At 42.4% G+C, this 11853-nt stretch overlaps 2 non-coding genes across 2 annotated transcripts; one reads left to right on the top strand and one right to left on the bottom strand.

The window, feature by feature from the left end:
* Positions 1-9087: 9087 nt before the first annotated feature.
* TRNAF-GAA (transfer RNA phenylalanine (anticodon GAA)) lies at positions 9088-9160 on the bottom strand. Its single transcript has one exon. It is a non-coding gene; the product is annotated as a tRNA-Phe (tRNA).
* A 574-nt stretch (positions 9161-9734) lies between these two features.
* TRNAE-CUC (transfer RNA glutamic acid (anticodon CUC)) lies at positions 9735-9806 on the top strand. Its single transcript has one exon. It is a non-coding gene; the product is annotated as a tRNA-Glu (tRNA).
* The last annotated feature ends 2047 nt before the right edge of the window (positions 9807-11853 follow it).

The following is an 11853-nucleotide window of genomic DNA, read 5'->3' as shown; positions in this document are numbered from 1 at the left end:
CAACGTGGCTGTCATTGTTGCTGGCCATAGAAAATATGCTAAAGTTTGGCCTGCTGTAAAATCTTTATTTTCAAAGAATGGGATAAGAAGAATGTACTTCTCTAATTTGGAAATGCTTTAAGGATGGGAATGGAAAAAAGTACTACAGTAAAACAGCAATGTATATGCTCTTTCTCCAGTATTGTTTGATGTTATGTTGATCGTGACAAAACTCATACACTGAAAAAAATGGTTCATTTTGTGGGAAATACGACTACTTAAGAGTGAAATAATAATAATACCAGAAAGGGGCAGCCAAATAGCAAGAAAAACAGAATTTTCTTATTTGCTAAAAGTACTGCTACTGCTGCTAAGTCACTTCAGTCATGTCCGACTCTGTGTGACCCCACAGATGGCAGCCCACCAGGCTCCCCCGTCCCTGGGATTCTCCAGGCAAGAACACTGGAGTGGGTTGCCATTTCCTTTTCCAATGCATGAAAGTGAAAAGTGAAAGTGAAGTTGCTCAGTTGTGTCTGACTCTTAGCAACCCCATGGACTGTAGCCTACCAGGCTCCTCCACCCATGGGATTTTCCAGGCAAGAGTGGGGAGTGGGGTGCCATCACCTTCTCCTACAATATAACTTATTTGGAATCCAAGTTTTATTTCACACATTTTAATTACTGCTATGATTATTTATCAAGATTAAAAGAACTGGAGAAGTAGCAGGTGTGGGGATGGGTAGGAAATCAAGAGACCTTTGAACATACAAAGTCTGTGATGCCTTTTGAACATTCAGTGGAAATGTCAGTCATGTAAATGGATCTGCTTAATGGAGAGACGGGGTTGAAAATTAAAGTTTGGGAATCATCAGGGTGTAGGTGGTGTTTAAAGTCAGGTGATCAGGTGAGCTCATGAAGGGAGAAGATAAATGCGGGGAATACATGAGGACTCAGTAGGGACTTTAGAGAACTCCATAATTTAGAGACTGGGAAGAGGAGGAAATAGAGAAGGACCTTTGAGGTAAAGTTCAAGTCTGTGACATTGAAGATAAGGCTCACACTGTGTCCTCATTATCTACTAATATATAACAAAGAGTTCCAAAACACAGTGGCTTGTGATATGCAGAATAATGGCCATTCTAAAGGCATTCTCTAATCCCTGCAACCTGTAAATGTTATCTTCCATAGTAAGAGGTACTTTTCAGATGTGATTCAGGACCATGAGATGGGGAGATGATCCCAATCACGAGTCCTTAGAAGTGGGGTGGGGGAAAAGAAGAGTAAAGAGATATGATTTTGAGAAGGACTTCGACCCATCATTCACGGCTTTGAAGAGCCAAGGAAGGCAGCAGCCTTTAGAAGCTAGGAGTGTCCATTAGCTTATAGCCAGCAGACAACAGAGACTTCAGTCCTACCACTGCAAAAAACAAACTCTGTGAAACAGGAATCAGATTCTCCCCTTGAGCCTCCAGAACGGAATGCAGACTGCCAATACCTTGCCCTCACTTCTTCTTCCTTTTTAATTGTTTTATTTTATTATTGGAGACACAGCATATGGGATCTTAGTTCCCCAACCAGGTGTTGAATCCATGCTCCCTTCATTGGGAGCTCAGAGTCTTAGCCACTGGACCACAGCGAAGTCCCCAAATGTATCACTTATGACCTGCAAAATTCTAAGATAATAAATTTGTGTTGTTTCAAGCCACTACATTTGCTGTGATAGCAGTAGAAAACCACTTAATTATCTCTCTTGATTCTGTTGGTTGACTGGGTTCATCTGGGCAACTCTGTTCCATGTGATGTCAGCAGGAACTTCGATCCTCTGAAGACTTGATTGGGCTGAGTTGTTCAAGATGGACAGCTCATGTGATGGGTGTTGGCAGCTGGTGTTTATGATCTGCTAGGAGTTTCGTTGAGACTGTTGCCCAGAGTGCCTGACTGTGGCCTTTCTATGTGGCTGGGTTCTGAAAAGGAGCTTCTCAGGTTGAGCATTTCAAGAAACCTCATCAGAAGCTGCTGGGGTTCTTATGACTCAGATGGGCCTAGAATGGGCAAAATGTCATTTCAATGAAATTCTACTAGGTCAGCCAAGATTCATTGTGAAAATGTGCTACACAAAGGTGTGATTACTGAGAGACCTGCTACATTGGGGTCGGTTTTGGGAGACTAACTACCACATAAGCTAATTTTTTTTTTCATCTGCAACATCATCTTAGTCTTATTCTCTGGCCTGTACATTGTTGATGCTCTGCTCAGGTCTACTTGAACTTGGAACTAGGGATTTTGACACCTTTTCAGCTTTGTACCTGTCCGACTCTTTGTGAGCCCATGGACTGGTCCATGGGATTTTCCAGGCCAGAACACTGACCTTGCAGAAAGGCAATGGCACCCCACTCCAGTACTCTTGCCTGGAAAATCCCATGGACAGAGGAGCCTGTAAGGCTGCAGCCATGGGGTCACTAAGAGTCAGACACGACTGAGAGACTTCACTTTCTCTTTTCACTTTCATGCATTGGAGAAGGAAATGGCAACCCACTCCAGTGTTCTTGCCTGGAGAATCCCAGGGACAGGGGAGCCTGGTGGGCTGCCGTCTATGGCGTTGCACAGAGTCGGACACGACTGAAGTGACTTAGCAGCAGCAGTAGAACACTGACCTGTATAGTCCATGGGGTCGCAAAGAGTCGGACACGACTGAGCAACTTTCATCATTTCATCATCAGCTCTGTACCTGTTGATGCTTCATGAAAAGAATCTTTCCATGCCCTATGGATCTGACATAATTCCAACATGTGTGATTTTCCACCATGTCACCAAGCAGTTCTTTACACCAGCTGGGTGTCCTACAATTCAACTCAGTTCTAACACTATCTACCCAGAGATAATGTCAGATTTTATCAGTTAGGAGCTGGGTTCCACAAGACTGCCCTCCACTTCAGATGCCAATCATGAGTCCAGGTTGTCAGCTGTGCATATGATCAACTGATTATAGATGAAAGTTTTTAAAAACTCCTCTTTGAGTTTGATTAATTTGCTAGATAAAAGAACTCAAAGAAACATTTTATGTATGAGTTTCAGTTCAGTTGCTCACTCATGTCCGACTCTTTGCGACCCCATGGACTGCAGAACCCCAGGCCTCCCTGTCCATCACCAACTCCCAGGCAAACCATTCCAGTGTTCTTGCCTGGAGAATCCCATGGACGGAGGAGCCTGGTAGGCTACAGTCCATGGGGTCGCAAAGAGTCAGACACGACTAAGCGACTTCACTTTCACTTTTCATGTCCATCAAGTCGGTGATGCCACCCAGCCATCTCATCCTCTGTCGTCCCTTTCTCCTCCCACCTTCAATCTTTCCTAGCATCAGGGTCTTTTCAAATGAGTCAGTTCTTCACATCAGTTAGCCAAAGTATTGGAGTTTCAGCTTCAGCATCAGTCCTTCCAATGAATATTCAGAACTGATTTCCTTTAGGATGGACTGGTTGGATCTCCTTGCAGTCCAAGGGACTCTCAAGAGTCTTCTCCAACACCACAGTTCAAAAGCATCAGTTCTTCAGTGCTCAGCTTTCTTTGTAGCCCAACTCTCACATCCATCCATGACTACTGAAAAAACCATAGCTTTGACTAGATGGACCTTTGTTGGCAAAATAATGTCTCTGCTTTTTAATATGCTGTATAGGTTGGTTTAACTTTTCTTTCTTTTAATTTCATGGCTGCAGTCACCATCTGCAGTGATTTTGGAGCCCCCCAAAATAAAGTCTATCACTGTTTTCACTGCATCTGTCTGCCAAGAAGTGATGGGACCAGATGCCATGATCTTAGTTTTCTGAATGTTGAGCTTGTATGAGCTTACTGACTTATTATAAGGGGCTATCACTCTGGAATAATTAGAAGGGAGAGTTGCAAAGGGCAAGGTATGGGCAAAGGGAACATGGAACTTCCATTCCTTCTCTGAGCTGGTCACAGTCCTCACATTTCCAGCCTCAAACGCTTCAAACTCTGTCCTCTTTTTTTTTTTTTTTTTAAATTTTTAAAAATGATGCTTCATTATATAGGCTCTATTATTAAATCATAGGCCACCAGTAATTTAACTGACTCAATGGACATGAGTTTTAGCAAGCTCCAGGAGCTGGTGATGGACAGGGAAGCCTGGCGTGCTGCAGTCCATGCACAAAGAGTCAGACACGACTGAGGAACTGAACTGAAATGAACTAGCTCCTCTCCTCTCCCTGGAGGTGAAGGTGGGACAGAGAGTTTCAACCCTTCAATCAGATTAGTTTCCTTAGCAATCTGATCCCTCCAAGTTAGTTGTTCCAAAATTCCCTCATTAATATAACAAAAGGCACCTTTATGGCTCTCATCAATTAGGAAAGTCCTAGGGTTTCAGAAACTGTGTGTCCTGTGAGGAAGACCCAACAATATTTATTATAAATCTTTTTTTAAAATTTTTTATTTTTACTTTATTTTACTTTATAATACTGTTATTATAAATCTTGATTTCACCTTCCTTACCTGCCTAATCATAGCTCATCTTTAAGACACATTTCAGCTATCATCTCCTCCAGTAAATCCTTCCCATCTTTAGGTTAGGTGCCTGGATTGATGATGTCCTCTACACAAAATCCTGCCCTTACATCTATGGAATAATACAATTTTTAATTCTCGCTGATTTTTTTTTTTTTAATCAGGCCACAAGCTCCTCAGAAGAGTGCATTTTGTGCTCACTGATTCCCCAGATGGACAGCACAAAGAGGGGTCTCAGTAAATGTTGGCTGACAGAGCAGTAATTGAACAGTTCTCTACATTTATTATTATCTCTGTAAAAAATCTGCCTGCAATCCAAGAGGTCTGGGTTCCATCACTGGGGCAGGAAGATCCCCTGGGGAAGGAAATGGCAACCCCCTCCAGTATTCTTGCCTGGAGAAATCGTGGAGAGAGGAGCCTGGCGGGCTGCAGTCCATGGGGTCGCAGAGTCGGACACGATTAAGCAACTAACACACATACTGCTTTCATTTATTACTTACCGCAAAGCAGCAAACAAATGCATCCAACATGCTACTGTACATATGTCAAGGTTTCAAGCAGGCAAAAAATTATGCATGCAGGAGGGCGGGAACTGAAAAGGGTGCGGGGTGGGGGGTAGTGGGATGGATGCCTACGATCGTTCGGGAGGGCACAACAGTGGGTATCTTTTATTTTTCTCTATAATGTTCTAATATAAAGTTGTCACTGTTAAATAAGTGTAGAACCATCCGGTTCCAAAGCGTCAACAACTTTGTCATTTGCCGCACGGGCCGCTGATTGGCCACACCTGGGAGTTTCTTAGAAATGAAGAATCTCAGGGCTCACCCCCAGATCCACAGCATTACAACCTGCATTTTGGCGAGATCCCTCTGTGATTTTGTACGCGCATTGAAATTTGCGAAGAAAGCTCAACGCTCATTCTCTGATAAATTTACGGCCGTTTATGCAAAGATTCCCAGGACAACACAATAATAAGAAGCGTATTCACATCTCTGCCCTTGCTTTCTGCGTCTCTTGAGCCCTTTCTAGCAATCTTGAGGAGGTAGTGGGCTGGGAACAGGGGAGTCGCCGCTCGGGTCCCGCCGCGCATCACTGCAGGGTAGCCGGCCGCAGCCTCCAGGCCCGCGGCGCCTCGTTTCCCCGCGCCGGGCTCGGTGGCGCGCGCCTGTAATCCCAGCTTCTTGGGAGGCTGAGGCCGGCGGATCGTGGGTGCCCGGGGGTTCGGGACTCCGGCGCTGTGTAGAGCGGGCGTCCGCACTGGGCCCGGCACCAACATGGGGCTCCCGGGGGAGCCCGGGGGTACCAGGTTGTCTAAGGAGGGGGGGACCCGGCCCAGGCCGGACACGGAGCAGGTCAAACTCCCCGTGCTGGGCGGCGGTGGGACCGCGCCTGCGAGCCGTGCCTGGAGTTCTGCCCGGACATCCAACGAGACCCGGTCTCTTTTGTTTACCTTCCCTTTACAGGATTCTATCTTAAAAAAAAAAAATCATTTTTTCCTCAGCATTATTCTCGCACATGGCCAACCACCTGACTTCAGGGCGGTGCGCATACTGCTGTTAAAAGATAAACTGAGGCATTTTAAATTAAAAAAAAGATTTCATTTGAGCAAAAATCGATGCCAATGGAGCAGCATCCAACCTAGCGGATAGGAAGGAGCTCCGAGGAGCTGTATAAAATGGAAGGCTCTAGTAGACAGAAGTGAGCAGGAACAAGGAAGTTATATTAGGGAAAAAAGATGATTAGTAATTACTAAATTTCTTTCCTTTGGGGATGGCAGGAGCTAGATTATCTAACTAATACTGATCAGGTAATTCCTGATTGACTGGTTTTACATTACATTTCCAGGTGGGCAAAAATGCTAATTAAGTCTGGGCTTGGTGACAACGAGGCTTAGCATAAATGACTCCATTTTGGGCCTGCCTTTTTTTTTTTTTTAACATTACCTGTTTGCTTTATCTTTAGATGTTGCACACAGGGGTAGGGTGGTACAGTCAGGCATACTGGAAGAAAGTCTTCTTAATGATTTATTATCCTGGGGATTTCTCCACTCTGCAATCGGCCTTCCCCAAAACAGTAAGGCTATATTGCATTTTGTAAATACTGCTTCATTATATTGCATTACCTGACAAGCGTATAATCCAAGACAGGTCTGAACTTCAGGAACTTCTCACTCAAAAACCTGTACACAAAAGTTCTTCCTCGACTGGACAGAAGACCTGAAGAGACATTTCACCAAAGCAGATATATAGATGGCAAATACACACTCGAAAAAGTTTTCAACATCATTAGCCACTAGGGAAGTGCAAATTACAACCACAATGAATTGTTACTAGATACATATCAGAAGAGCTACAATAAAACTAGTAACAACGCCAAAGGTTGATGAGGCTATATATGTTGCTGATAGGAATGTAAAATGGTGCAGCCACTCTGGGAAACACTTTGTCAGTTTCTTTAAAAACTAAATATGCAAGTACCATGCTACCCAACAGTTGCACTGCTGAACATACATCCCAGAGAAATGATGACTGATGTTTACATAAAAACTGTTTTATGTAAGTGTTTTTAAGTGTTTACAGTATATTTATTCATACTGGTAGAAACCTGGAAACAACCCAAATGTCCTTCAGTGGAGAATGTTCAAACTGTGGTGAATAATATACAGAATACTATTCAGTAATAAGAAGGAATGAACTATGAAAGATTCAACAACTTGGATGAATCTCCAGAAAATTACAGTGAGTGCAAAAGCCAGTCCCAATAGATTATATTGTATATATGGTTCTATTTATATAACATTCTTGAAATTGCAAAGTTGTAGAAATGGAAAGCAGATTAGTGGTTGCCAGATGTTGGGGTGGGGGAAATAAGAGGTCAGCGGTTATAAACGGGCAACCTGAGTACCCTAGTGGTGATGGAAATGTTCTGTATCTTGACTTTATCAATATCAATACCCTGCTCCTGATATTGCATTATAATTTTCCAATGTGTCACCATTGGGGGCAACTCAGTAAAGCAAACATGAGATCTTTCTTCATTATTTCTTATAACTGAATGTGAACTTACAATCATCTAAAAGTTAAAAATGAATTTTAAAAAGACAGAGGTCAGAACACTGAGAAGTAGCCATTTCTAAAAAGAGTCCTTAGAAGTTGGGGAGAGGGAAGATGGAAACAGAGCAGCCAGAGAGTACAGAGGAGAAAATGTTCAAGAAAGTCAGTGTCATGAAGGAAGAGTTGTCAATAGTTTGCATTCTGCACAAAATTAAGTTTGGGGGGAAAAAAGCCAAAGCATTAGAAACTTGAGTGGCTGATGGTAATCCTTTCTTAGGATTGGAAGGCAGACATAAGCTGATGAGCAACTAAGGCAACGAAGCTGAGACAAATACTCTTCCTGACACAAGTTTGGTGGTGAGTGGAAGGAAAGCCTCTGGGGGAGAAGCCTGAGGGCAAGACAGGAGGGCATGTGTTCTCTTCCTCTTGTCTAAGATGAGGATTAGGCATTTTATAGTCTGAAGAGAGGCAGGTAAGAGGGAGAGAGATCAAAGACCCAAGGGTAGAATGGAATTTAGGAGCAGGTTGTCAAAAGCTCAGCTGGAGTATTAACTAACCTTGTAAATGAGGGAAAACTTTTCCTCTGAGTAGGAAGAGGTTGGAATATGTGAAGAACCAGAAAATTAGGAGATAGGGGAAGAGGAAACCACAGGAGTATCATGACTCTTCTTTCTTTCAAGGCTCTGGCTCAGTTTACCACGCACCCTGCCCGCACTCTCTTCCAGCCAGGAGCCACCTCTTCAATTCAACTCAGATGACTTCATTTTCTAGGAAACTTTCTTCAGTTCTCCTGCCTTGCCTCTCTCTCTCTTCACAATTACATAGGAGTCCACTTATTCAATAAATTTTTACTGAAGGAAAATGACGTCAAAAAAATTATGTAATTGATATTCCTCATATTAAATTTCCCTTTTTCATATCTACCTGGGATACTGGTCACCTTTGCATTAGAACCTGGCAGAGAATAAGATTAGGAAGAAAGGGGGAATCATTAAGTAGAAATGAATGGGAGAAAGTGGAGTCCCCTTGACTTTGGCTTACGGTTGCTGGAGTAATTCCATGGGGATGAAGAAGGTGTAGGTTTGAAGAAAGAGGTGCATAGCATAAATGGAACAGAATCCGAACCAAGAAAGAAGATATACACTAAATATTACAAAAAAGAAGGGAAAGTGGTTTTCCTTTAGCACATTTGGAACTACTTCCATTTAGAGAAATGTAGAAGTCCATCCTTGGAGAAGGAAATGGCAACCCACTCCAGTGTTCTTGCCTGGAGACTCCCAGGGATGGGGGAGCCTGGTGGGCTGCCGTCTATGGGGTCGCACAGAGTCGGACACGACTGAAGCGACTTAGCAGCAGCAGCAGAAGTCCATCCTTAGGTTTCTCCGACTGAAATAATCGTCTTTTTGCACAATCCCCTTGTGTCTTCCTTTACGAATTTGAGATTAAAAAAAAGTCGAGTATTTTTTTGGTTCTGTGTGTATTTTGTTTACATTAGTACATTCAATATTTTAATAAATATTAAAATGATTCGTTTGCCTGCCGAAACCCGGGATCGAACCAGGGACCTTTAGATCTTCAGTCTAACGCTCTCCCAACTGAGCTATTTCGGCTCCGCCCACACGGCTTTAAAATAATGTGTAATGACTTTATTCCCTGCCCTTTTAGTCACTACTTACTAAGAATTTGATAAACATTACGATAAGCCCTTTGAGGAAGTCAAAGATAAAATTTAAAAGGACTTCATCTTCTAATGGCTCACCAATTTATAAAGAGAAAGAGAAGACAATTACAAATTAATGTTTTAAGAACTGCCATAATGACTTCGTTAAATCTACAATTTATTTCTGAGTAAATCCACAGGTCTGGCGCAGGGATAGAGACTCTATGAAGCTATATGCCCCGATTTCTTCTTCTTCGGCGTTGCCACGTCTTCCTCTTTTCCATATTTTATTGGTTGGTGCGGACGGGAAGTGAAGTCGCTCGGTCGTGTCCGACTCTTTGCGACCCCATGGACTGTAGCCTATTAGGCTTCTCTGTCCCTGGGATTTTCCAGGCAAGAGTGCTGGAGTGGACTGCCATTGGACGGGAGGTCCTGGTAAAAACGAAAGTGATCCTGAAACAGTGCCACTTCGTACCTACGAAGCATTAGCCTCGTAGGTTTTTCTTAACAGTTTTCTATCACCTTCCCTGGTGGTCTAGTGGTTAGGATTCGGCGCTCTCACCGCCGCGGCCCGGGTTCGATTCCCGGTCAGGGAATAGGTAGTCCGTTTTTGTTTTTATGCTACCAGTGTTCCCTCATAGTGGAAACTTTAGAAGTGTATGCAAGCTAACTTTTAATTTTCATATGAAACATTTTCAGTTTAGAAGCCCTGAAATGGTTTTGATATTCCAAGCTCAAAATGACAAATGATGTAAATTTCAATGGTTTACAAAGAATGAGTAAATGAGTTAGTTACTTGTCATTGATCAAAAAACTGTCCACTACTCCTAAATGCCTCCAGATTTTAATTTATTCGATTGGATGATCCAGTGAGAGGGAAATTTTGGAGGCAATTGATTAGCTTTAGGAGTTGATCGAGATTAGCACAACATAATGAAAAAACAGTTACGAATGAAGATGAAAGAAATCGAGAAGCTATTTTCTGGACGTTTGTCTTCACTGGTTGTGGGAGAGTTTCTGAATCCGGGAGAGCAGCTGGAATTTTGAAAAGCACTCTCTCTAGTGGATTTTCTAGTTTCACTGCTTTGGGAGCAGGGAGATCGCCGGAGAATTACTGGCACGGTAATTGAATCTTAGGCCTAGGCGAGCTCCAGACTGCCTGATCTCCCCAGCGTCTCCACCTCTCTTTTGCTACGAATTTGCAAACTGTCTGGGGTTTGCTAAGAAAGAAAGTAGGGGAAGGCTAGATCATTAAAGGAAAACTATCAAAAACTAAGAAACAGGCAAAGTATTGAGCATGTCTGAATGCGCACCTGAGAAATTTATTGATAACTACTTGAGGGAAAGCAGATCCTGTTAGTCTCCTGACTTTTGACAGTTTCATGCCTTTGTGATAACTAGCTTTTGTCTGACAGTACTGGGGCACGAATATTTGTTACTTGGTTTGTCTAAATAACAGTCACAGGTGTATTGCTTATTATTTCCTTCTCATTTCTTATAAAAGTTCAGTGCGCATTTGAACTTTCCACAAGTTTCCAGATAGAAATCATGGTGTCCCTGATCTTACTCTACAAACAGATGGTGTTTTTATGATCTTGTTAAATGAAACAGTAGCACTCTTTCTAACTAATTGCACATTTTCTGCTCTTTCCCAACCCCCAAATATAAATTCCCAAGTTTCAAAACCTCTTTGAGCTGGGACACTCCTTTGTTATTTTGTCAACAGTCTTCTTATGTTAATACATTTTAACACCTATGTAATATCAATTTATGTAAGAAATTTTATTTTTCTCCAAGCATAAAAGCAGTAGTTTGTCGAATTTCTTTATACTGAAGCTGTTGTGTTTTTTTGCTTAATGTTTCACAGGGAATCAACCTATAGGCCTGATGGCAAACACCTCTTGAACAACATCTTCTTTTAATGATGTCATATTTTGTCTCCTTTCTATGTAGCAAGAATCTTTTGCTTCATTTCTTTTTAATATCTGTTTTTTAGAGAGGAACTGTGTAGAACCCTTAAATGTGTTTGATGCTTTTCTAAATATTAATTTTTCCACATAAACTTAATTGGATTAGAGACAAAGGACTCTTCTTTGAAAGCTACCTGAATTTTCTTCTTCTGCATGGAGATCATTTCTCCTTCACTTCTTTCTCTCTGCTTCCATATCTCACTCCTTCATGAATCTCTGTCTTCCCTCCAGGAGAGGGCCTGTTGGAGGAAAGGGGTTGCAGGTTCAATCTTGACCCTGGCCCCCCTCCACCCAAACTTTCCCTATTACACTTCTCACCAGGTCTGTTTCACTCCAACATACATTCCTCAGTGCATTCATAAATTCTTCCAACCAGGCCTTTCCAGATCTATGCTAAGTTAGCTCTTTGAACTAAATGTGAAAGCAGCCCTCCTGCATTTACAACCCTGAGTTATAATTACCTGATGAATGTTTGCCTTCCCTGGTAGTTCTGAGGGTGAGGATAGCACTGGTCAAATGTTTCTACTGAATACTCAGTGTACAGCTTAGCACCCAGGTGCCCAGGAATAATACTTGTTGAATGAATGAGTGGGCTCTTGATGCCCAATCTTTGATATAGTCAGTTTATCTCAATTTATTTCTTCAATTTTCTCTTTTCCCCTTGTTAGTTTAC

Source organism: Ovis canadensis, chromosome 20, assembly GCF_042477335.2.
Source record: "Ovis canadensis isolate MfBH-ARS-UI-01 breed Bighorn chromosome 20, ARS-UI_OviCan_v2, whole genome shotgun sequence".
NCBI lineage: Eukaryota > Metazoa > Chordata > Mammalia > Artiodactyla > Bovidae > Ovis > Ovis canadensis.
The sequence above is the reverse complement of the archived record's forward strand: the minus strand, read 5'-3'. Positions and strand labels throughout refer to the sequence as shown.